Here is a 27304-nt window from a genome sequence, read left to right as displayed (position 1 = left end):
TAATGAGAAGGCGCCAAGTGAAAGATTTTAGAAGGGAATATTATTGCAGCAAATAAAGCTTGCACACTCTGTTCTCATAATCAAGTTTAGAAGCGCCAGTGCTTTGTAATAAGAAAAGTATACATTTTTGCCTCAGAAAATGAATTATACTTGTGAAGGTACTGGGGAAAGTTGAATGTGACACTCATTATGCCAGGAAATATGTCAAAATTTATCTTTGGATTTTCACAACTAATATAATTGTATCGCCAATAAGCAGTTAACGTAGAAAGATAGAACACTGTAAACGGATTCTGACTCCTTTAGCTTTTAACTGATTATCACAGATATTCAATCAAATATTGGACTTACAAATAGAGTGGTCAATCATAGTTCCCAAAGAATAAGGTGACAAAAACCAATGCAGCACTGTTCTCCATTTCCCAGGAGTATCAACATCTTACGGGAACATGTACATGCCACCCATGCTCTGAAGCGGCCACAGAATGTATTTTGCACATATTTAAAATAAACATAGAGCCTACAGTCTAGTAATGAAGTTAATGAAGCACAATTTCCCAGTCTAAACCCTTCAAGGAGAAGCTTGCCTCACCTGAGTCCCGGTGCACTATGGGTAGTGACTGTCACACGTGCTGATAAGTGCATTCATTTTACTGCATGCCCTCTCTATGAGGTCCTTGATCAGAGGATATGGTGTGCATGTTGGGTCAGTGAGTCTTATCATCTTTATATTACCTGTCACATGTTCGTTTGGTTTTCTTTGGTCCTCAAGGCTCCAAAACTCTGTCCTCTAATTTCAGTCTCTGGTGAACTCTGGTTAAATCTTCATCAGCTACGATTACTTTCCAAGATAATCCCCAACATTCAGAGTTATAATTCTACTTCTTTTTCCTTGGAGGCTTAGCTTTTCTCTTAGAAGCTCTGTGAGAACTGCATGTGCCCGCTAGATACCACTGTAGAGCATCCTGGTGACTGTCCTTACGAAGGGCAGTATAGAGCTACAGCAAGAACACTGACAGGCACAAGACACAGTGGGACTTTTTTGCTTTGTTTTGTTTTGTATTCTTTTGGTATCTATGTCTCTGTTTCTATATGTATGTCATGGATTCAAAGTGTTTACTCTTCTGGTCTCTAGGTAACTTCACTTTACGGTACTAGCTTATTACTAACTTTATGGGTTCAGTTTGATCACTATTGCATGAAATTTGTGAAGCGATTTTAATATACTATTTGTAAGTTATCCTTTAGCCAGCTGTTTCTAGAAGATTTTATCATTATAGATTAGATGGATATCAATTTATGCTCATCCTGCCGTGACTGAGAATGTGGCTATGGCTGTGGCCGTGACTGTGGCTCTGGCTGTGGCTGCACTAATGGATGGTGGGGCTGTCAATGCATTTTGATGATCATGGATAACTAAACTTTAATAAATTTACAAGCAATCAAATTTCCTCTTATGGTTAAGAAACTGTAAATATCTGCAGGATGTGGTTACACTTTTGGAAACTGTTTCTTATAATTTACAGGTTGCATAAATTATTTCTCTAGTTGTAAATTTTGTATAAAGAAATTAGTCAGGCTATGCAAGATAAGCTCCCATATTGAAGCTATATATTCCAAATTATTTTATCTGTGTCTTTATGTGTGTATCTAAACTGAGTAGCAAAAAATAGATTCTCATTATGTTACTAAAATATCTTATTGTTTCTTAAATATTTCTGTAACTGTAGTATTGAGTCTTATTCTAATCTATCACATGTATTCAGACACATCCTCAAAATTTTCTCAAACTATTTTTCCCAAAAATTTGGAAGCAAGCACTGTTCAAATTTGAAGCTTATAGTCCACCAACAGATCATTTAGCTTACTGGAAAGAGAATACTTCTCACTACAATGTAGCCTTGGCCAGTTTGCTGATTTATTCAATTCTTCTTAGTCTTTCTTCAGTGGACATAGTTGATTTACAGGGAGCTGTATTTAGTTTATTGGGCCATAGTAAGTGAGGGGAAAATAAGATCATTATTTCAGAATAATATAGACAAAAGACACTATATAGTATTCATAAACCCTGATATACCCTCATTATTATGATGTTAATTATATAGAAACACAGAAGAAGGATCAAGAGAAATTCTTTTTTTTCTTTTTCTTATTAATCATTTTATTCATTGACATTTCTAATGATATCCCCCTTCCGGTTAACCATCTACAAGCCCCCATCTAATCCCCCTTCTCCACCCCTTCCCATTTAGCTCTATGAAGATGCTTCTCCTCCTACTCACCCACTCCTGCCTCACCCCTCTAGTGTCCCCCTATGCTGGGGCATCAATCCTCCCTCCCCTCCCATTCATGTCAGATAAAGCTAACCTCTGCTACATATGTAGCTGGAACCATGGATCCTTCCATGTTTACTCTTTGGTTGGTGGTTTAGTCCCTGGGAGCTCTTGGTGGTTCAGTTAGCTCATATTGATCTTCATATGGGGTTGCAATTCCCTTCAGCTCTTTCAGTTCTTCCTCTAGCTCTTACATTGTGGTCCCTGGGCTTAGTATGATGGTTGGCTACGAGTATCTACATCTGTATTGGTCAGGTGCTAATAGAACCTCTTAGGGAACAGCCATATCAGGGTCCTGTCAGGAACACTTCTTGGCATCAGCAACGGCATTTACAGTTGGATAGTACTCAGCTATTAAAAAGAACAACATCATGAAAGTCACAGGCATATGGATGGAATTAGAAATTATCATGCTGAGTGAGGTAACACAGACACAAAAGAACACACATGGCATGTATTCGCTGATAAGTAGGTATTGGCCCAAAAGTTCAGAATACCCATGATATAACCCACAAACCATATGGACCTTAAAAAGAAGGAAGATCAAACTGTGGATGCCTCAATCCTACATAGAATGGGGAACAAAATAACCCCAGGCCAGGCAATAGAAAGACAGGGGGACCTGGGAGGGAGAGAGGAGGGGGAGGAAAGGGGGTACAGGAACAGGTATTAGAGGGAACAGAAGAGAAGAACAGAGGGTCAGAAAATTGAATAGAAACATGTAGCAGTGGGGGATGGAGAACTGGGGGTAGCCACTGGAAAGTCCTAGATTCCAGGGAAACAAGAGGCTCTCAGGATCCAATGGCAATGATTTTAGCTGAAATGCCCAACATAGGGGAGATACAAGCTATGGAGACAACCTCCAATAGATAGGCATGGCCCCCAGTTCAAGGATGGAGCCATTGATGTAGATCAAAAATTTTAACCCAGAAATGTTCCTGTCCAAAAGAAAGATAGAGGCAAAACTTGGGGCAGACTGAAGGAAAGGCCATCCAGAGGCCGCCCTACCTAGGGATCCATCCCATCTGCAGACACCAAACCCCCACACTATTGCTGATGCCAAGAAGTAAGAGAAATTCTTAAATCATCATCTTATTTTTTATTACTTTTTCCTATGAGAATTAAGCAATTTATACTTAGTTTATGAACAGAGATTTTTTTCGTTGTAAGTAGTTTTGGGATATTGATAAAAATCTTGGATACTTTCCTTGTCACCATAATGCATTATCTAACAAGAAGCATCTTAGGAGGAGAGATTGTTTTTGACTCACAACTTGAGGTTATCAGTCTGTCCTGATGGAGTGACCATGGCAGTAGGTAGCCCTGTGGTGGCAGGAGTGTGAAGCAATTGTTCAGTCACATTTCAGTGCTACGGGAAGGAGAGAACGGAGAATTCAAGTGCCCCACTGTCTTTCTCTCTTCTTTCTCATTCAGTCTGAGAGCCCAGCTCATGGGATAGCGACCGCTCATTAAGAGGCATTTCCCTCTCTATTAATTTTTTCTGGGAAAGTCCTTATAATCACATCATCTAGTCATGTTCACAGGCAAAATTAACAATCACAGCTGTCTAACAGTGGAATTTCTCTCAGGTTGGTGCTATGTCTAAATGACTTTCACAGGCTCTGGGAATACCCATGCACATGCACTTATAGGCAGCACTAATGGAAATAGGTCGGCTACCAAATAAATAATATGTGGAGTTATGAATGGGAATTGTTAGGGAAATAAGGGCAGAGCTGGAAGAGGGCAGTATGTGATCATATTTGATTGTATACATGTATGAAAATTAAGACAAATAAAAGCCATACCTTTCTATAAATTACAGAAGATTTTAAATAGCGATGTTTTTGTTTCTGACAATGTGTACTCTGGGAATTACTTTAAAAATTGGATGGACAAAAAAAGGGGGGGCACATAGATATGAAGCAGAGCTTGCTTAACAGAATTCTTGAGGAAGGCCTCAACTATTGAAATAGCAAATGGAAACACTAAGGTTAGTTTAAGGCTGTAAAAATGTAATTAAAATAATAAAGAGGAAACAAGGAAAGGGGATAACATTTGAAATGTAAATAAAAAATGCCCAATAAAAAATAAAATAGATAATTGGAAGGATAGTGAAATACATGAGATCAAAAAGAAAAAAAAAGAAATTAAAAGAAAAACTTGAAGCTGGCACCAAAGTGGAGAGAGCTTTGAGATTTAAAATAAAGCATGCAGCAAATGTGTATAAAGCAAAAATAATATCAGTAATATATCCTTGCAATATTTTGTCACCAAAAAATTCTCACTTGCTAAAAGCCTTTAATAAATGGCTTCATTAAAGTCCCAATAAACAAAGAAAATAGATCGTCTGTTGAAGGCTGGCTAAAAGCTGGAAAAGCAACAGATAGTTATTTTAGGAATAACTTTCAGAAAATATCTTTCTTCAACTATAATGCTTGTTAATGTTGTTTGGTATAAAAATTAAAAAGCACTGAATTGTAAGATTCTTTAAGACATTTTATGAAATGGGAAAGTTGACATGCATTGTCACCAGGACTTTGCTGGTGAGGTTCTTGTGACATTTTACTTACTAGTCATCCAACCTTGTGGACTGAGTGTTTAAATGTATGGGTATAAAGGTGGTAGGTGTTTCAGAATGGCCTGAAAGGAAGAGAAATTCTGTTGTACCCAATGTCTACCTAATGGACCTACTCTTTTCTTCACTGTCAAGGGCCAGAATAAAGTGTGGAAAGGTGGTTGTGGAGGCTCTTTGCAGAACCGTCAGTGTAAGCTATCATTTGCTGACTAGAAACCGTCCCTCTCAGTGGTCAGGCTTTGTGCTTGAGCTTGTGACAGTCACTCTTCCTGAGCCTTCACTCTGTCATTCTAAGCACGGGAAACTTAGCACTTCAGATGTTCTATTTGCTCTCTCACAGATGGTTCCATTTGATTTAGTAAACATTGGTATTCTATGTATTTACATTGAAGCATATCCTACTTGGCCTGTGTATTTTTTTGTGTCATATATCTGGAGGCTCACTGTGAGAAACAGCTGCCTTCTCACAGGCAGGTGAAGCAGCCTAGATTTACCCACTGATGATCATTTAACAACTTCATAAAATCTTTAATCATGTTGCAATTAATTAACTGGTCATCGTGTCTAGAATTTTTTAAACTCTGGCATGGAATACGACTCTGCATGTGTGTGTTCATGTGTGTAAGTATAAGTGTGCAGGTTGGAGGTTGACATTAGGTGTCTTCCTCAATTGCTTTTCACTTTCTTACCTGAGGCAGGGTATTTCTCTGTACATGGAGCTTGGGTTTAGCTACACTAGCTAGCCAGTCCCCACCCCACCACCACACCCCTGGGGATCTTGTCTCAGCTTCATGAATGCTAGGATTACAGGTAGCTACCCTATTTACCTGGATTATCTTATTGCAGATATGGATCCAAACTTGGTTCTCACACTATTGTAGCAAATGATTTATCCACTGAGCCATCTCCCCACTGAAACCATAATTTTAAAGAATCCCTTAAAACATAGCCCAACTATTATCTGTAGTTTGCTGTTTCAATAGACCAGACTACAGTGAATTTTAAAACTCTGACTTTAGCTGTCACTCAGATGCAAACAATAACCTATATTGTTTTAGGGAGTCTATTGGACTCTCCTAACAAACAACTCAAAATGGAGTTTCTTTTGCCTGATACTAGGAGTTTTATTAGATAGTCTGGATCTATAGGCTACAGTTTTAGCCCTTAGTGGCATAGCATCATTTAAACTATATATAAGCATTTGCATATATTCACATTTATTGCATATTTTAGATAAATAAAAATAATGCTGTGTAGCTTGTTCAAATATTGTTAGTATTATTTTTGCTCTACCCTCCATCTCCTGTACTGACCTCTATCCTTTGTCGTGAGTTAAAGTCCTCCAAGTTTTACCCATTTTCCTCTTCATATCACTTGTATTTCATGGTTTTTTACACTGTTACACATCTCAGTTGTTTTCAAAGGAGAAGACTATTGATATATGTTTTTTTGTTACTTATGTTTTGATAACATTTTATCTATAAGATAATACTCTATCTATATCTATAAGTTTAAAGTCAGAATATATGTAAAGTATAATTATAAACAGTAAAATCAAAGAGCTGAAACAGAAAACAAGCCTATCTCTACATGCATAAAAACCATTTGTTAAACCAGGAAGTGCGTTTATACTGTGACTTCTGAGACTTTTCACTCACATTATTTTCTTTTCTTAATGTCTGAGTGTAAAAGTACATGATGTGCTGGAGAGATGGCTCCATGGTTAAGAGTACTTGACTGCTCTTCCAGAAGTCCTGAGTTCAATTCCCAGCAGCTGTATTGTCGCTCTACACCACCTGTAATGGGATCTTCTGGTATGTCTGAAGATAGCTACAGTGTACTCACATATATAAAATAAATAAATAAAATTTGAAAAGAATACAAAATAAAACAAAATGAGTACACAATGTGTGTAAGTATAGGCAAGTAGGTGCCACAGAGCACGTGGGGAGGTCATAAGACAACTACTTGGACCCAGTTCTCTCCCTTTACATTTACTTGAGTTCCAGGGATGTAAAGAAAGTCATGAGGCCAGTGTAACAAGCACTTTTACTGGCCAAGCCATCTGGTTGACCTCCTCCTTGGGTTTTTTGTTTGTTTATTTTGTGTTTTGGTTCCCTGCAGTTTTATGTGTGAGACATTTTAACACAGTCGTATGGGAAACAGGTTTGCATTTTTACTATTACTTTGTTACAGTTTGCTGAAACAGTCTAACAGGAAAGCATCTAGCCATTTCTGACAGGACTTGGTGAATTTCTCTGAGGAAAGGGGTTATAGGATTTTATAGTAAAGCATATGGATCCAATGTTTGTCTATAATAAAATATGTGCTCAATCAAATAGGGTAATTCTGCATAAAAGGAAAAGTAGAATTTTTTTGAAAATTGTGAATGCAGAAAGCTCCAGTCCCCACAACAGCTCAGTGACAAAAGAACATCTCTTTGGTGCTTGACCTTCTTGACTCTTGGTGGAGATAGCTAATGTCCAAATATGATTTGAAATATGAATAAAAAAGTCTACACATCCACATAAGATTTTAAATACCCCAAATTGTAGGTATCATAATGAAAACAACAGAAATCATGTGAAATTTGTGTAAAAAATAGATAAGTCACAAATAAAATATCAAATATTAGTATTAAGGAAATACATCTGAGATAAGAATGGAAATAGTTGCTGGAAGAAGGCAGAGTTTATGTGAGCTTTAATTTCATGAGTTCATAGTCATTTTGGTAACTGATTACTCTTCAAGCATACATGTGAGCTTTAACTTTCTTACAGTAAGGATATAGAAGAAAGACAATATGTCTATTAAAAATCTTTAAATTTCACTAAGATTTTCATTTAATGTCTATCAAGAATTGTTTGCAGAGCCCAAGCAACCTCAATCTCTTCATAATAGTAGATATTTGAAAATCTAGGTTTGTAGGTTGTCTATCTTGCAAATACTGTATTTTGTTTTTCATAATCATTTCACAAGTTAATATGCTTAATGCAACATGTTTGAGACATAGTTGAATTCAAACCAGAGAAGCTGTAACAGTGATTTCACCAAAGGTGTTTTGTTAATTGTCAGAAACCAATTAAGAAGACTGTTCATAGACTGTACCTCATCTGAATGGCCATTAAGAAAGACATTTCTCATGGCTATTAATACCAGTATGTGAGGCAGTTTACAATAATCTCTGAAGTAGTGTGGGTGTGGTTTACCAAAGCGAAGCAAAAACATATGTACTTCCCAGTAAAACCTACCCACAGGAGCCACAGTGATTGTTTTCGCAGCGTATAGCTATGAACATAAAGGATCCCTGTGCTCAGAGTTTCTAGTATAGCAGCATCTGTGTATTCTCTCCTTACCTGTTTACAGGATAGAGTTTTGTTTTGTTTTGTTTTGTTTTAATTTTCCCTAATGACCCATTACTGTGCTTCCCTGTGGGGAATGAGCAGTGCCACTGGTTAGGAAGATAAAAGTTCATCTCTGTCACAGCACAGTTCATTTTAGGGGAAACTAAAGGTGAGGAAAACATCCGAGTAGACCTCAAGTATTGTTTCAGTTCCGACAAGTAAACATACCTTAGTTAGGGTTACTATTGCTATTATGAAACACCATGTCCAAAAGAAATTTGGGAAGGAGAGGAAAGTTTATTTGACTTATACTTCTTCCTCCATCATTGCTCATCATCAAAGGAAGTCAGTACAGAAAATCAGTTTAGAAATGTGGAGGCAGGAGCTGATGTAGGGGACCATGCAAGAGCACTGCTTACTGGCTTGTCCTTTCCCTAGCCTGGTTTGTTTAGCCTGCTTTCTTGTAGAACCCAGAATGACCAGCCCAGGAGTGACTCCACCTACAATGACCTGAACATTTCCAAATTGATCACTAATAAATAAAATGCCCTACAGGCTTGCCCATAGCTCAGTCTTATGGAAGCATTTTCTCAACTGAGGTTCCAAGCTCTCAAATGATTCTAGCATTTTGACAAGTTGACACAAAACTGTCTAGCAGAAAACTCATTGTAGCATTTATTTCCCAAGTGAAATCAGCCCTTAATCCCAACAATCCAGATATCCTGTAATATTAATACGACACAATTCAGATTTTTTGGGGGTCTGATGAATTGTCTTTATAAATGTGAATTTTAATATATCAAAAATACTACTTTATACAAATTATATATGTGTGTGTGTGTGTGTATCTTATAATATCACTGTTTCTGCATTTGTATCAATTTCCCCTAAATGTATGATCAGTACTTTGTTAAGAATTGTTGGAAGATTAATGACTCTTGACAGAATTGCCAGTCTTTCCTAGCAACAGGAGGATGCTCATTATCCTGAGTGAAAGGAAATACACACTTTGAGAACAAGGTCCTGATGCCAAATCAAAATGAGATTCAGCTCACAATATTTGCATGTCTCTTTTGCCTCACCTTTTGGTGGCTATTGTTTTGAGCAGGATGAGCCCCCCTCAGTGTTAGTTTAAGCCACTCCCCACTTTCCTCCTGCCAGAGGAGAGCTGAGTGTCACATGAGGTCACTGGCAAATGGGAAATGCAGACAGCTCTGATCCTCATTGTGTTGAACGTCATTGTTGCTCCTAGGAATGCAGCCATGAGCTCAAATGACAAGCAACAATATGATTTTGATTACCTCTTGGCTCACTGGGTAGTGATTCCAATGCTTGCTACATTCAAGTTAATTGGGTAACATAGATAACATACGTCCATCGTGGGAGTAACAGCAAGAGATAATATTCATGTTCTTTCAGTTCTTGTCCAGTACAGATGTTAAATATTTGTCAAGGTTGAAACAGTGCCTCATTATACACAGGCACTTCGTTATCTCTGACATATTTGCTTCAGATCGCAGCAGTTCCAGCATCATACTAAGAACTACATTCCCGACTATGGTGGCTAAATGATCATTAACTTCCCTTGGGTAATTCTCAGATTCCTAACTTCTCACGAACTTCCTAAACTTCAGTTCTCCCTCTTTCCCCCCTGGCTTCTTTCTACCAACTAACTCATGTAGAACTGACTGTGTCTGGAAGTGCCATTTAATGGACATGTAATTCCTATCTGCAAAAGAAGTCACAAATCATAATTAAAGTGATGACTCTTGATACTAGAGGGTTGGAGAATAGACCTCGTGAAATAAGCACAGTGTTTTTTAATCCTTTAAAAGAGAGGTAGGCCACTACCAACTTTTCAAATTTTATTGGTAAAGTATGCATCTTGCATTTTTTTTATTCATTGGGTTTGTGTTTCTGTCTTGTTTTGTGAAGACAGAAATGTGTTCTGTAATCCTCTGTAGACTGAATATATACTTTCTATCAATACTAAAGCATGATTACTTCTTTAAATTGACATAAAGGTCTCTCTGAATTCATATTAAAAGCATATACCTTAATATTAAAATGGAAGGAATATAATCAAATAGCAAAGCCCATACCCTGTACTGTGGCTCTCATCTTCTTTTGATACCACAGCACCTTCTCTGTGGTACATTTGGATATGAGATAGTTAACATTATGATTGACTTACAATTTCCCTAAAAATGTTGTATAAAAGAAAAGTAAATGGTCCCAATAAAGTCTAAAATTTGGGATTCCTTTTACATAAATTAGCTCTTACTTTAGCTTCAAACCAAGAGCATCCCTAACTTTCATCACAGGTCACTTTTATTTACTGACTGATTCAAGCAATATGGCTGAGTAAATATGAGATACCAAGCACACTTGAAATCCAAAAGAAGCCAAATCTTCAGCCTAATAGGCCAGAGTCTTGGGGTTTTTATTTCCATGGTGAAAAAATATGACCAAAATTTGATAGGGAGAAAAGGGTTGATTTCACTCCAAGTTCCATATATCAGTTTATCATCAAAGGCTATAAAGGTGAGAACTCACTCAGAGCATGAACCTGAAGGCAGGAGATCATACAGAGGCCATGGAGTAGTGTTATTTACTGGTTCAATCATCATGGCTTGCTCAGTTTGCTTTTGTATAGAACTCAGAAATTCTAGCCCAGGGGTCGTACCACCACCAATGGTCTGGGATTGCCTACATCAATAACTAATTAAGAAAACACTCTACAGACCTCCCTACAACCAAATTTTATAGAGGCATTTTCTTAATTGAGGTTTTCTCCTGAGATGACTTTAGTTTGTGTCAAGCTGACAAAAGACAAATATCCAGCACAGAGGGTAAAACAAAAACAAGGAAATTATATTTTATGGGATGTATCTGATGAGAACTAGTGTTTAAGGCCAGGATGACGTAAGTCTCCACCTTGTATAGAATAGCACTTAAGAAAATTTGGAGTGGGTATTATTTTGAAATAGATAGTTGAAGGAACTAATCCTTGAGAAACAGCGTAAGAAAAATTTATTAGTTATAATTGAATTTTCCAAGAAGAAATAATAGTGCACAATAATACATTATGGTTCTATTCAGATACAAATTTCATAAAATAAAGTTGAAAATTCAGTATGAAAATTTAGGAGAGATGATTGTATTTAATATCTGCCTGCCTGCCAGTCCTTCTGCCCCCCCCCGTGTGTGTGTGTGTGTGTGTGTGTGTGTGTGTGTGTGTGTGAGAGAGAGAGAGAGAGAGAGAGAGAGAGAGAGAGAGAGAGAGAAGCATTTTTATCAGTTAGACATAAATGTTTATTACCACTCACAAGCAGTAAGCTGAGATTCTTGATTTGAGCCTGTGGCTGAGATTTCAGCCTAAGCACACACACATTTCTTCCATTATTAGTGTTTAATTTTCTTTTCTCCGTTCTGCCGAGTCCACTTATTCAAATCTGGCTCTCAGTAAAACATCAGTAAGCCAATTAATCCATTTCCTTAATGAGAACTCTCTCTTACAAGAATGGGTAACTGCACAGACTTATATTGAACACATCAATCTTGTATTTGGAGGAGAGAATGCCAATTATCTTAGCAATCTGGTTCATTACTGCCATATTGGCCACATTGCTAAACAAGCCTACAGCACAATTCAATTGCTCTGGAAGGGTTAAGCACTTGGGGGTTGAAATTTCTGGAGAGCCTATTATGTGCTGGCCTAGGTTAGAAATTTATGCATCCTCCATCATTCTGTGTTTTCACTGTCCTTTAAAGAATGTGTATTTAGTTTATATTGTAAGGGGAAAAACACTTGGCAAGTTAGTGAACAATGGGACAACAAGTCCTCCCAAGATAGATAGCTACACCCTATAGTAAGATCCTACATACGTATGATGTATCATGAACTTGTTAGTGACTGGGATTCTTTCCAATGTCAGAATAGTTTCAAAGCATGAAAGAGAAAGGGAGTGGAATTTGAATTAGGACAAAAGGAAACATGTGCATACACACACACACACACACACACACACACACTCACACCATTTTTTATTCCCATCTAAAATCTGCTTGAAGTAGTATCAGATTGCTAAAAAAGTCAAATTGTGTACATAAAAGGTCTTTGGATTTTATCAAGTCTTAGCATCACAAGTTCCTTATTATAACCCTTAATATTTTATTTGCTTTCTGAGTGAATTATATTCATAGTTAGTCTTTTCTAGTTAAAAGGTCAACTATTTGACTTGTAAACATCCGATATTTTATTTTTCCTTTCCTGTTTAGTCTACCTCCTGAACTGAAGATAGAAAATAATTATGATCATTTTTCCCTTAGATAGGTTAATCTAGAGCTTCCTTTCAAACAGGGAGGCATATGAGTGCTACATTTTGTTTTAATGTATCTTTATTAAATGAATTCTTTCAATCCACAACATTTGTCTTAAATCCCCATAATCAAGACAGCCTGGGATTCTATTCACCATGTCCTTTCCTGGCTACATTCTTGTTGATTATAGGAAAATAGTTTTAAAAAATATTAAATAAGTAAGGGAGATTCAGTGCTAAATGCTGTGAATACTCTTTTAAATTTTTAATTAAAGCCTACTTACGAGAAATAATAATGAATTCCTCACACCATGCTCAATACCGCATATTGTGTCAGTAAAACCCTATTCCGTGTGCAGCATTTTCACAGCGTACCCGAAGCAAGTGCTTATGTAACTAATGCACTAATAAATTCAAGTCTCCAAGCTGGTTCCTTCACCAGACTATGAATTTAATGAGACTCTGTCTGCCTGTGGATATATATTAGTGTTTAGACATTGGTTTAATATTTTTCTACAAAACTGTACATATATATTTTCGTCCTTCCATGCTCCACACTCAATGACAGTCTCGGGGGAGATACTCTCTACTCTCTCTCTCTCTCTCTCTCTCTCTCTCTCTCTCTCTCTCTCTCTCTCTCTGTCCTTCCCTCCCTCCGTCCCTCTCTCTTTCTCTATCTCTTTCTTTTTCTCATCCCTTCTGTCTGTCTCTCTCGCATACACACACACACACACACACACACACACACACACAGTAGTGTCACAGTCATAGTGATGTTAAATCACTACTCTTATGAGCTCACAATTTGTTGTCCTGTTTTTCATAGTCTGTAGCTGTTGTTTGACATAGGGCTGTATCTAACCTGTTACACAACTGAGGATGACTTTGAACTCTTGGTTGTCCTGTGGCTTCCAACTCTTAAGTGCTTGGATTATGGGCCAGTGGCCCCATTACCTGTTTATTGTTTGTTTTTCAAGACAAGGTCTTTCTGAACATCCCCCTTGTTCTAGATTACAGGCATGTACCACCTCTGCTCTCTGCTCACATTTACATGCAGAGATACCCTCACACCCAATCTTTGGTAAGAGAATCAAGTGGTAAAATCTTTAGCCATTATAGAAGAGTCTGAAATAATAGATTCAGCAGTAAGTTGCAAAGGACTTCTGGAGTATTAGTATCTGTTATGTTATGATAACAGCTCTCTACTCTACTATAATCCTCAATCTGTGAATGAAGAAACTGAAGCACAGAATGGTGAATCGACTGTTTCCATAAGGGTAAGAAATAGAATTGAGTTACATAAATATATATTTTATATAATGTCTATGACTACATAGGATAATATTATAATATATATTAAAATATATAACTTACATAATAGATATAAATACATAACTTTAAGGTCAAATATATTAAAGAGTTCAATTCAGAACTGAGTCTAACTCGGGCGTTTCTGTGTACTATGTAGTGTCTCTATAATCATAGGACAAGAAACTTGGATTGATGTACACACCAATAATCCCAGCAGTCACGATGCTGATATAGGACGAGAAGAGCGAAAGCCTGAGCTACATACTGAGAGCCAGTCTCAATAAACAAAACATTAAAAAAAACTAAATAAAATATAAATGTAACTCACCAAAAGAGCTATAAAATAAAAAAATATCCACCAGTTTTGATTTTGTAGATTAAATCAAATAATGATTCTCATCAGTATAATTTCCCACTGATATCTTTAGCTCTGTTCCATGCCCCAGTTTATTGCTACAGTTTCACTGGCTGTTAAAAGTGTTGTTAGAGTTAATATCATGGATATCCCTGACTTCACCACTGGGTGTCCTGACACTTGGGAAAACTTTACTGGAGTTACTTCTGTGGTAGTTGACTTCAGGTGAATCTTCCTCAGTAGATGAAATGGAGAGGGTTGCCCTGCCTGATCTGGAAGAGTCTCATCCAACAACCAGAAGCTTGAAAAGGGATGCCCTTCCTTTTATTAGGACTTCTGCCTTTCTACTTCGACAGAAGCCCTGGCCTTTCTTGTACCAGTAATCTGACAGACTCTGGGCTAGACTACCCTGTCAGCAGCCCTGGTGCCAGGCCTTGGGAACAGAGAAGAACACACGACCATATTTTAGATTGTTTACTGCTTTATGACGACAATCCTCTACTAATATGCCAAGTAACAAATGAGGAAATTGAAGCCCTTTGAGTCTCCAAATTGCGAACTAGAACCAGTTCTTAATTAATCTTATAATTCCCTGTGGGTTCTGTTTCTTTGATTAACTCTGACCAATGTATTAATTTGATTTAAAATGTCTTGCTGCCAATTTTGATCATAATTGCCCCATGGTACAAATCTACCGTGTAAGGAAACATCTGATTATAGATTAATCATGCCACCTTATATAGTTGCAGTTGAATCTATAATCAAATGTTAAACCTATCACCTGGGGAGAAAAGGAAGGTGTGCTAGACATAAAATTAATGACATGGAGTTCCAGATGATCAAAAAGAGAAGCTGAGAGATAGACCACATACAAACTAGTAAAAATCTGTAGCAACTTTTGGCCACTGATACGACATCCAGGCTAGAAAAGATAGAAACATCAGTCCCATATGAGCCATTGGCAGGTATCAGAAGCACGAAAGAGGCTAGGACAATGCCAGTGGCATGGATTACCAAAGCATCAGCTTAGACGTATCATTCAGGTTACTTTGAGAAATTTTCATTAGCAATTGCCCCAGCTAGTCTAAATGTAGAAAATAACAGACCATAGGGTACCCAACTACAATGGAACCTCTATACCTAAGGATCAGGCGAGACCCGTTATCAAGGAGGGAGTCAAAAAATTGTAAGTGCCAGAGGACAAGGGCATGTGCTGAAATAATCTTCTGTATGTGACAGGAAAGCTACACCCATAAAGTCTCAACAATGTGATTATAACAATGATAATATCAGTAAAAAGCTTAACACAGAGGGAGGAAGTATCATAAGGCCCACTTCTAGATTAGGAACTCCAAGCAATTAATGGCTGTTGAGAAAGAAAGAGAGGGAGAGGGAGAGGAAAAAGAGAGAGAGAATATTAATCAGTCTGTCTAGGCACCAGCTTCTTGACAGGTTATCCAAAACCAAGTGATCAGTCTAAACATATATACATGTAATCTATGCTAAATGGATTCAGCAAGCTACACTTAAATATACTATGGTTATGCATATATATGTATGTATTGATAATAGTGTATATGTATACATGTATGTAATTCTGTATCAATATTAGAAAGAGGTCATGAATTTGAGAGTGTTTTGAAGGAGACATAAAAGGAGTTACAGAATGGAGGGTAGACTGAAAATTATATAAATATAGTATGCATGTGGAAATTCTTTTTAAAAAATATTTTTAATTAAAAAGAGAAGAACACAAGCTCCTATTTACCTGAATTCTCTGTGCCTGAATTAATTTTGTGTTGTAGGTTAATGAACAGACTGAGGTAAATATAACAGAACAAGACTGGGGCCTCTTACAGTGTTGATGAGAGACATAGGACCAGGTACTTCAGAAGTCCCTAAACAGGCTCTCGTTATGCAAAACAAAAGAGTAGAAAATATTGGAAGCCACAAACCACCTAGAAGGTTATTAAACACTAGCAAATTATTTTCCTTGGTGATCTGAGGGTAGTTCTTTTGGTGGCGTCTCTACATCCCTGCACGTATGCTGGGAACCTAACACGCCCTGAGAACATCAGGCATACCTAGGCTCTGCTGATTTCCTGAAGTGCACAGCAGACAAAGAGCCTCAAGCACCTCAGAAGAATTGGCCAGTAAACCATTTCATTTATAAAATGAGAGTGATACCTATTGATGATTGGCGTACATTAAGTTCCTTAAGTTCAGTCTTCCTCTGAACTCTACAATAAACACAGAAGAATACTGTTAACTGTTCTTGTGGCTGAAAAGATAAGCTTAGTCTCAATGGGACAATTGCATAATTTTGAGAGGAGATATGGAGATCGAGGAAGTGCTTCATTCTTGAGACTAAGATTCCCACACCTACCATCCTCATCCATGACTAGAACCTACAAGTTCACTACTGGTGTTGGGTCATTTAAATACAACTTAGGGGTGTTCACATGCATATATGCATGTGCATGTGTGTCAGTGGTGTGTATATCTCAAAGTGGATTTTAAGTCTTGTTATGAAGTGCAAAGATGTAGTAATGACATGTAATAATACTCCTTTGAGGCTTAGACATCTTCTTGAGGTTTAGCGCATGTTTGCTTTGTAAGGTTTGTGTCTGTTACAGAACCAGGAACAAAGATTCTTTATAGATAACAGATCTTAGGGTGCATTATAGTTTATTACTATTGAAAATTTTTGCAATGATTGATTGTGTGTCTATGTGTGTGTGTGTGTGTGTGTGTGTGAATACACAATGGTATACATGTTCTCTAGCATGAATATATAGATCAAAAGACAACTTGTTGGAGTCATGTGTTTTCTTCCATCAGAATGGCTCTAGAGCTTGAACTCAGAGAGCCGCGTTTGATGACAAAGGCCTTTATATGTTGAGCCAAAGAGTATCATTGGATCTACATGACTTTTAGAGTCATTGACATTTTGGAATTATTTGAAATAAAACCAAAAACCAAATTAAAAAAAAACCAAATGAACAAAGAAACCCACCATCACCATCACCACCAATAATAACAACGAACCTTAGAATTCTAAATCTCTAAGCCAGGAAAAATTATAAGGGCACTAAGGAGACATGCTCTGGATACATGTGAGCATTTGTGGGCAGGGAGCAAAGGTTTTTCTGCCACAATTGTCTACTGTAACTATTCCTAGGCAATGTTTAGATTAAATGCATAGAAGCACAGTGAGAAATTTGTGTGGATAGACTTAGATCAAGCTTGGAAGACACTGCAAGGAGCTAGGAACATTATTCGGTTGGGCAGTCTTTTACCTCAACCATTTGCATTTGAACCTTCATTATCTGATGAAGAAAGGGAAAACGTAGGCTCTCCATTAACATCTTTAAATGACGTCTAGTCTGGAGCCAATGCCAAGGATGCAAAAGGCAAGCAGTGTTAGGGAATTAAGAAGCTCCCTATTTTATTTCTGCCACAACATATGTGAATTTTCAGTTTATCTAAACATAGCAGGCAACAATGCCTATTTAATCATTGTGCGGATCAATGAGCTAGAGAGCATATACCTTTGTATTTGACATTCATTACCTATGGTATAAGTGTAGGATATTCATAGAGCCCAAAAGGAGTTAACCTCCCTCATATCTTTGGCATTGACAAAGTGGTCCAAACTGAGGGAAGAGTAAAATGATAAATTTTAGAAAACCAACTTAACAGTTATTTGTTCATATTGCAGTGTTGGGAACTGAATCTAGAAAGACTAAGACAAGGCAGTCTAACACTAAGTGGTGTTCCAGTTTGGAAAGTTTAAGTGATAGAAGTGCTATGGTAGGGGATGAACCTGAAGATAAGGACTCCTCTGGCCAGGCTAGTGAGCGGTTGGATGAAGCCTCTAGAAGATGGGAATGATGCTGGAAATCAGGTAGAATTTGGAGGGCACAGAGTACTGGATATGAGTTACAGGAATAGGTGGAACAGTAGAAAATGGGCTGAACTAGATGAGTTAGAACTAGAAGCATAGAGTATTCCAGGAGTCAAGCACTAGCCTTTTCACCAATATGGTCTCAGGATTCACTGCTGGCTTCCACCCTTTCTTTGGGACAGCAAACTATCCACAAACAGGATACAAGAGGGAGTACTCCATGTGAATCTTAAAAGGAACAGTAATTAGATGCACTGAATGCAGAAGCCACTGTATCACCATTGGTACTAAATGATGACCACAGAAGCTGTCCTACCCGTTGATACAGGAAAGGTAGTTGCTGGTCTGAAATGCTTTGTTCAGTTTTCCCCAAATACAGCTAAGAGCTTGATAGAGGCCTAGTTTGTAATCTCACCCAATTCCATCCTCCAAATAAAGAAATAAGAAAATTAGATGTGCGTTTTGAGATAAAAGTGATTTGCAAAAGTGGTCCTCCAAACCCACCAAATTGAGCAAATTTAAATGATCAGTTCAAGTACATGTACTAATTCCTTTTGGGTAGCTAGCCCAAGAGTAGGAGGCCTTGGGGAATAGAGCCAGCAAAATCATTCTTGTCTGGTGGCAGATGACAGCCTCTACCTGCAATAAATTGGAAGAGGCTACGGAGCTGTCCAAAGTGCCAAAATAAATAAGAGTCAGACCATTTTCAGCTAATCACAGTCCAGCTTCAGTAAATAGAACTCTACCTTTTTCCATTTTCTCTTTATGTCCCTTACCTTTTGAGTAGCATGAACAGTAAATATCATTGAAGCAATGACTTTATACATGTGGGTATGAATATATTTCTATTTATAGCCTTTCTCTATTAGCTTACAGTTTGGATTTTAGTAAAATATCTTTAAATTTGTATATGATTTTTCCGTATGTAATTCTATTTCTTTAAACAATTACACATATGTGTGTGTGTAGCATCAGAAAAATCAGTGACTACAGTTTGCCAGACACACTATCACTACCATTTCCAGAGCATATAGACGATGTGCTTCTAAAAGTAAAACTGGAGACAAAATTTCAATTTATGTGTTTAGGTCATCAAACAAAACAAAAATTTGTGTTTTCTCTAATGTGATGTCTTACCTCCTCGATAGCACAAGACTATTATCTTTTGGGGGAAATATGCACATATCCTATGCGGCATCAGTTTATTAAAAAGCAAAATTAAAAGCATTAGATTCTGTGGGTGAGCAAGACATGATAAAACTAAGAAGAGCTATCTGGTAAGAATAAAACAAATCCATTAAACGTTCTGAAAATCTCTGTGTAGGTTCACTATTTATTGTAGATTTTTAATCTTTTAAGTTATAAGACATATATGGAAATTTTATACTATATTGTCTCAACTATTGATGGTCTGCATTAATTATACTGTAATCTCTGTTCCATTTCAAATACACGTATAAGTTGTAGGTGAACTAATGCAAGGAATAATTGTTAAATGGATTCTATGGAAGTTTCCAAAACAACTGTCTGTTGTGGGGACAGGAATGACTACAAGAATGATTTAGAAAACTAATGGAAATAATATTTAGAGTCTCGGCTCTGTTGGAGTAACAGGTAACATATTTAACACCCAGAGGAAAGTCAGGAATGCTCCACTGAGGGAAATTTTAGAATGTATTTGGATGTTTGGGTTTGTGTGGTTTTGTAATTGTTGATGCTTTGCAGAAGAACAAATCCATGGGGGAAAGTACACTAAAGGAATGAACAGTGAGTGACTCCACCATTGCTTCCTGTGTTCAACCCAAAATTAATATTAGGCTGACTCTGTAGCATAATACAGGTGAGTGTCCTCTGAGACTCTAGTCCTCCTGTTACATGGTACTCTCTTTACAAGCATATCATCATATATCCTAAATAAAATTTAGTGTATATGTGATTATGTAGTGATTATGTAAAATACATCAATGCTAATTATAATAACAGAGTGTTAAACCAACTAGAAAATATAACTACATAAAAGAATAAATAAATAAAAACTAAGAAAGGAGCATAACATGAATTCGAAGAGTAAAAATCGTGTCTCCTATTCTAGTTTAAAAGCAGTAGACATTTGTACCCAGGTCACATTGTTATAGTGTGGAAAAACTAACAGACAGCCATATGACCGTGAGTGAATTAATTGAATTCGTGAGAAATAGATCATCCAGGTTTCCTTATAATCACTTCTGGCTTGTTCTAGGTGATCTGAGTCTTTTGGACCATTAGTTTCCTCTTTAAAGAAAAATTGAAACCCAGTGTCTTAATATGTGACTCATTTGAACCACCATAAATATATTGTATACTATGCTTTGAGTCTAAATGTTACCAGCAAAGCTGTCAGTGTGTGGAGTCAATACACCTGAGATGGGACATCTCACGTCTAGAGAAGGAAAAGGCATGTATTAGTAAGAACTGGGATGGGCCTGTGGACTGCTCACAAGCAGCCTTCAGAAGGTTAAACAGCTCTAAACATCTTTGCATTCAAGAGTGACTGTGGTCTGACCACTTATATGAAATAGCTCTTCTATTTTTCTATCCTTTTTTCTGTCTATCTTTTGACCCCTATGTTACCTAGATGAATGGGTTCCTGACTGTGCACATGAAATGCTAAGAGACTACCCTGGAGATTAGACACACGTGAGGGCCCATCACAATCACTGAAGGGAAACCATGCATTCCACTGATGGGACTGAAAAAACAATTATGAGACTCATCATCACATGCATTCCTAAGTCGTTTCAGAAGCCAGAGGCAACCTTTGCTTTAGGTTTGTAAAGAAGTTGTTTTGTTTTTGATCTGTTTTTTGCAAAGCAAGCCATCAGGTCTGGGTTGTGGTTTGATGATAAGTAAAGGCCCATCATATATAAGGTCCTAGGTTCAGTCTCTAGGACTGAAGGAAAAATTAAGATTGGTGAGGTTGGTGTAGCCAGTGGCTTTGTCACCATAACTTAAAAATCTTTCTAATTTCTATGTCATTAGACTAATTCATACACAAATCATAGATTCCCTGGATAGCCCTCTAACGAACACTGCTGTGTCTATACTGATGGTCTAATGCCCGTTTAAAACCACACTGATAGGTAGACTTCTTGGGAATTTTCACCTAGGCCATGGTCTACATGTACACTCACTTCATGGGAGGCGCTCAGCTGCCTTTCTCCTAGTGGAACCATGGGGAGCTCCTGTGTGAAAGAGCCACATTCTCTCTGTAGTTTCCTCTTAACCACTCTATTCAAATTACTAGCCTTGACCCATAAGTCACTTGTAATTCGAATTTCCCTTTACTTTGCACAGCTTTCTCTTCACCTATGGAACTTATCTTTTTTTCTGGAATATTCATTGTAATGGAATACCTGTGATTTTTCTTTTGTCCATCCCTACACTATCCACTCAAGAATCTAAGTGCATGAGACAGCGATGGTTGGTTTGCTCTTGTTTTGAAATTCTCTCTAGGGTTGATAGGAGCAGACAATGTAAATTACCATGGTGAAAGAGAACACCTGTGCCGTGATTTAAAGAGCAGAGCAATGGAAGCCATAAGAAAAATTCTTAAGGAGTCAATTAGGAAAACATCCACACCAGCAAATTGATTTGTGGATGTAAATAGAAATGTAAGTCTTTCTGTGCATTGTTAATTTTCTGAAAAAAAAATCCTTGGCTCATTAGTGGCCCCCAGGACTGCTCATTAGCTGTGTGGAAAGAAATATACCATTAACACCTTAACCCAGGGCTCATAATCAACTTTTTGAGAAGCTATTTATATTAATTTTTGAAAACTCTATGACATTTAAAGATAGGGGCAGAAAAAAGAAATCATCTTTGAATTTACCACGATTATTATTCGATAAATCACCAACTGTTACTGGAAGCCTTATTTTAAGTGGCATCAGAGTTGATAGACCCTACCATCCTATTCCCATGTAATTAGTGTAAGGGAGTCCCCAGGGAATCTATGAATTATGGAACAAACCCTCTCACTACACCCACATTAAGTTTAATAATCAAGAACTTAAAAAAATAAAAACTTGACACCACATAGATGAGCCATTATTCTATGACTGACACAGAACTCCTACAGAATCTCACTCTGTGCCCTGGGATGCTAGCAGCTGATGGCATTGGACCCCATGGTACTCTACACCATCTTGGTCTGATGGTATAGACCATCAGTATTTTGAATTGATTCTTAGATCTGTAAGATTAATTTTGCTCCCTAAATATGTCTGTCTCTCTTTGAATTCTGTTTACCTGCTCTGCTGTAAGTTACATGTTTCCATTAAATCCTATATTGATTAAAATACTTGATTTAGGATCCTATACCAGCAAATGCTACCAGAATCTTAAAGGCTAATTCTAACTACCTAAAACAACATACATTAAAGAGCCATTTTAATTTCTTAAAATTTGTGCAAATTCCCTCAGTAGTTTTGGAATATCTGTCACCAAACTGACATTGGTTCACCTAAAACATATTTGTATTCAAAGCAGAACAAAAATTACAGTGTAACTGAATCACACCATTAAAGATGGGGACAATAATATCGCTTTGGGTGATGTGAGTCTATTTTCCATTCTCATTTCTGTCTAAAAATATTGAAAACTACTGTCTTAAAGTATGACTCATTTGAACCACTATATATACTGAAAATTGTGCTTAGGGCCTAGATGTTACTAGCAAGGCTATCAGTGTGAGGAGTGAAAAGACAGGACATGTCACTCCTACAAAGACAGAAAGGCATTCATTCGGAAGAGCTGTGATGGGCTTTGTGGATTGATCACTAATTACCAGCCTTAAGTTCAGTAGGTTAAACCTCTCTGAACATCTTTGTATTCAATGGTGACTGTGGTTCAAGCAGTTGTTTAAAACAACTCTTCCAATATCTTTTGACCCCAAAGTTACCTAGATGAATAGGTCCCTATCTGTGAACATGAGATGTTAAGAGACTCCAATGGAGAAGATACACATGTGAGGAGACAAGGGGAAATGTTTGTGGTAATCACTGAAGGGAAATCATGCATCCCTTTGAGGGGATTGAAAAGCCAATTATGAGATCCATCATCACTTGCATCCAAAGTGATTTTAGAAGCCAAAGGCAAACTTAGCTTTAGGTTTGTGAAGAAAGTTTTTGTTTGTTAATGGTTTGTTGGTTTTGATTTTTTTTAATGTCAAAGCAAGCCAATCAGGTGAAGTCTTGGGTGTCGTTTACTGATAAGTAATTACTTACCACATATAAGGTCCTAGATTAATCTCTTGCATAGAAGGAAAAAATTATGATTGATGACATTGGTGTCATCAGTGACTTTGTGGCCATAACTTAAAAAACAAATAGCAAAAAATAAAGCCAAAAAACCCTCCAGTTTACTTTTTATAGTTTAGACCACCAGGTCTCAACCTGTTATCCATAACCCCTTTGGAATGTCACATATTCGATATCCTGCATATCAGATATTTGCAGTAAAATTCATAACAATAGTAAAATTACAATTATGAAATATCAAGGGAACAATTTTGTGTGTGGGGTTCACAACAACTTGAAGAACTATGCTAAAGGGTTGCAGCATTAGGAAGGTTGAGAACCACTTCTGTGCCCTAATTGATACATGAAACAGAGATTCCCTGTACAGTCCCCTAATCGACAGTGTGACTGACTATACTGGCAGTCTAGTGTCCTTTAAAACCATGTTCTTAGCAGGACTCCTGAGAGATTTTTACCAGTGCCATAGCTTTACATGTGCACTCCCTCATAGGCAGTACTTATTGCCCTTGTCATAGCAGGACCAGCGGGAACTCCCATAAGGAAGCCCCACCTTCACCAAATGGTTTATTCTTGCCATTATTCAGATTGCTATTCTTGGCCCAAGTCGCCTGGAATTCCAATTCTCCCATACTTTTCTCAGCGTTTTCTTTTTGCCCTGCAAAGTATTCTGCACTATTTAACCTAAAATATCCACAATCATTCATTGTCTACCCTAACGCTACTTCAACCCAACAACATCAAAGGCACGAGGACAGTGGCCTTTGTTTTGTCTTAATCATTTTAAAATTCCCTTTTTTAAGGTTTAAGGTACACCTTTACATGCATCCCTGAGGAAACTTTTAGGAGAAAAAATATATATATATGTATATATATTCACACTAATAAAAGTTGGAAAGTTTGAATTTATCAAGCATCATTTTTCATCTTTGACAGTTAAATTAGTAAAGCTATTACTACTACTTCAGGGTTTCTTTTGAGCTGCATTTCTTCTTTGTTTTTAGTTTGAGTTTTGTAACTGACTCTGATAATCAGCCGCCTTTAACTGCTTCTCAATTCTTAAAAGAGAGCAGCGCGGTACAGTTCCTACGTCACTATTTTGAACTTCTCCAGTAATTAGAACTTAGTGGTGAGAATAAGAAGAATCTTTCTGTCAGAAGGTAAGCCCGAGAACCAACGTGGAGAGCAAGAGTAAGCAGGGATGTGTCAGTCAGCAGTGCTAAAACATCTGGGAACCCACCAGACTCAGCATCTTTACTTTTCTGCTATTTCTAAACTTGGCAACTGGGGACTCTATTCATCCTTAATTGATTCTGCAGCTGCATCATCCAGTCATTCTGTAAAAATTTTCTCACTCCACAGCCTCAGAGCATGTTTTAATGCATGATGAAAGTCCAGGGCCACCAGGCAGACTTTTTCATTACCCAAGTAGAAAGCGCCCCTAATAAACCACACAAGATCGCAAAGCCTGAGGCTGGCATCACGAGGCTGCTCTTTCTGTGAGAACTCTCTAGAGGCTGGAATTTCTCTGTAGGCTGTTATATGCTAAGAGCTGGACCAGAGAGATAGAATTAGAAAATAATATGAATAAATGGAAGAGCTGCACACACGGCTTGACATTGTTCTCTTATGAAAAAATAAATAGGCAGGCAAGTGAAAAGGCAATCCAAAATTGCGATGTATTCCCAAGTTCAGTCACTATGTAGAGAAAATTGTGTCATTTCTCTTCAAAGGATATCCTGAAGAACCTATTATTTTCAGGCTTATAATGTCATACTTTGGTGTTCATCTAAGGTCAGACATGGAACGCAAAATAGAGAGCTAAAGGAGAGAAAATTGGAAACATAAAAGAAATGATTGTAAGCATTTAAAGATGTGTTCATAAAACTGAAACACTTTCATTTGGTCCATATATAATAAGCATCAGTTGCATGCTGGGCACTGTTTTTATGTCCCTTGAGGTCATAAGTGACAGTGAGCTAGACTCTACATTAAATGATATGCACATGTAGTGAGATTATCATTAATATACCCCATCTATGGTGAATTCCTGAGTCAGTAGGAGCAAGAGGAAAAGGAGCAAACAGTAGACCTGACAGGTGCAGGCAGTCAGTGCACAGATGCCACCTGAGAAACTCAAGTGGCTGTAATAGCGTTAAGGTAAATGTGTGGCAAGTGACAGGAGGATTTGTACAAAATGAGGCCACAGGAAGAAGCTTGAAGATACATTACCAAAGTTAATGCTTCTCCCTGAGGAAAATAAGAATACTATGCCAGGGTGTGTGCTCTGGAATGACTCAATACTCAAGACTTAGTTCTAGTCACAGACTGCAGAGACCAGAAGAGGCAAAATGACCTACCATGGGGCTACTGGTGGACAGCTGAATAGAGATAGTGCCGGGGAGAAGGCAAGCTATGTGGCTTGGAAGGTGCCCTGTGTGATCGAACAAAAGGTTATGATAAATAAACTAACACTGGGGTTATAGAGGCAGACGGGGTCCAGCTTAAGTGCTCAGTAGAGAAATGCAGAGCTCTTGAGACAGCAAATGGAGATGAGAAGAGAGCTCTGTGGGAGAGTTTTGTGCTTAATTAGGGGGAGAGTCTGAGTTGAAATGATTACAGTATATATAACACAGATGCGAATAAGCAATTTTCTACTAAATCTAGCACTGGGACAAAGGATGTAGACTGGACAGCAGATGGTGGAGCTTGTATGGGAGCGTGGCCTTCACAAGAGTTTAGCTGAATATTATCAGCACAAAAAATTTTTCATGGAATTCTATATTTGTGGTGTCTTCATCCTCATGCTGTATAGCTATGCTATTCTCTTCTGGGTTTGATTAGATATTAATTTTTATTTTACAGAAAGTTATTTAGACCTTATCATCCTCATTGAAATAATAATCGTTGAAAGAGTTTAAAAAGTTAAGTAGGACATAGAATTTGTAGTATTTATGGATACCCCGTGTGTGGGGGCGGGGTATGAGTGGGTGTATGTTGGACCTATCTGATTTAATGCTACTTAATATACCAGTTTTCCTTTAAATCAATGTGTCAATCAGATTTCAGTTGTGAAATGTTGGAAAAGCCATGCAACGAACAGAAGACGAAGACGGACCCATTTGAGACCCAGTCCCCATTGTGATAAAAGAACAGTTTCTCCTTCCACAGCTCCTTCCACATCTAAGCTATGTAGGCTTCATTAACTGTGGCAATGCCCTCCCTATCAGTTTCTTTCCTTGAGTGGCGTTCGCACCTATTTCCTAAAACTTCACCAACTCTCAACTTGTCTAGCTTAGAGTATTCACTTCTCAACTTAGGCACTGTTAGCCCTGATTCCTGACTAGATTGGGTCTCTTATAACAATTCCCAAATATCTTGACTCCTTCAATGGACTTCAGGTTTCCATAGTTGTGTGGAACTCTAGAAGCCTGCATGGTGATATACTCCTGGAAGTTTCAAAAACTTGACATTGAGTCTGTAAACTCAAGAACAGAATAATCAGCCTGTTAAGAACTTATCTCAAAGAGAGAAATGGGAGTGGAGAAAGAAGAGGATGAGGAAGAAGGAGAAGGAAGGAGGAGGAAAAGGGAGAAAACTGGAACGATGATGGGAATAGGTAGTGGAGAACAGGAGATAAACAAGGAAAGGTAAATGTAGAGAAGGAACAGAGAACCCTGAGAACAGGAAAGAAAGATGAAAGACAGAGGCACAGGAAATACCATGTACCCCCTGTGCATGTTTATACATATATGCATAAAAACACAAACACATGCATATACACAGACACAGAGACTAGGAGATACACACACACACACACACACACACATGCATGCACACACATATACATGATGGCGAAC

At 37.7% G+C, this 27304-nt stretch overlaps 1 protein-coding gene across 5 annotated transcripts in view; it reads left to right on the top strand.

Moving 5' to 3' along the window:
• The window catches only part of Bank1 (B-cell scaffold protein with ankyrin repeats 1), a 270011-nt gene that overhangs the window by 111650 nt on the left and 131057 nt on the right, over positions 1-27304 (top strand). The window lies entirely within an intron of this gene.

The sequence above is a fragment of the Rattus norvegicus genome, chromosome 2 (genome assembly GCF_036323735.1).
Source record: "Rattus norvegicus strain BN/NHsdMcwi chromosome 2, GRCr8, whole genome shotgun sequence".
Lineage (NCBI taxonomy): Eukaryota > Metazoa > Chordata > Mammalia > Rodentia > Muridae > Rattus > Rattus norvegicus.
Note: the sequence above shows the minus strand (reverse complement) of the source record. Positions and strands in the feature narration are given on the sequence as shown.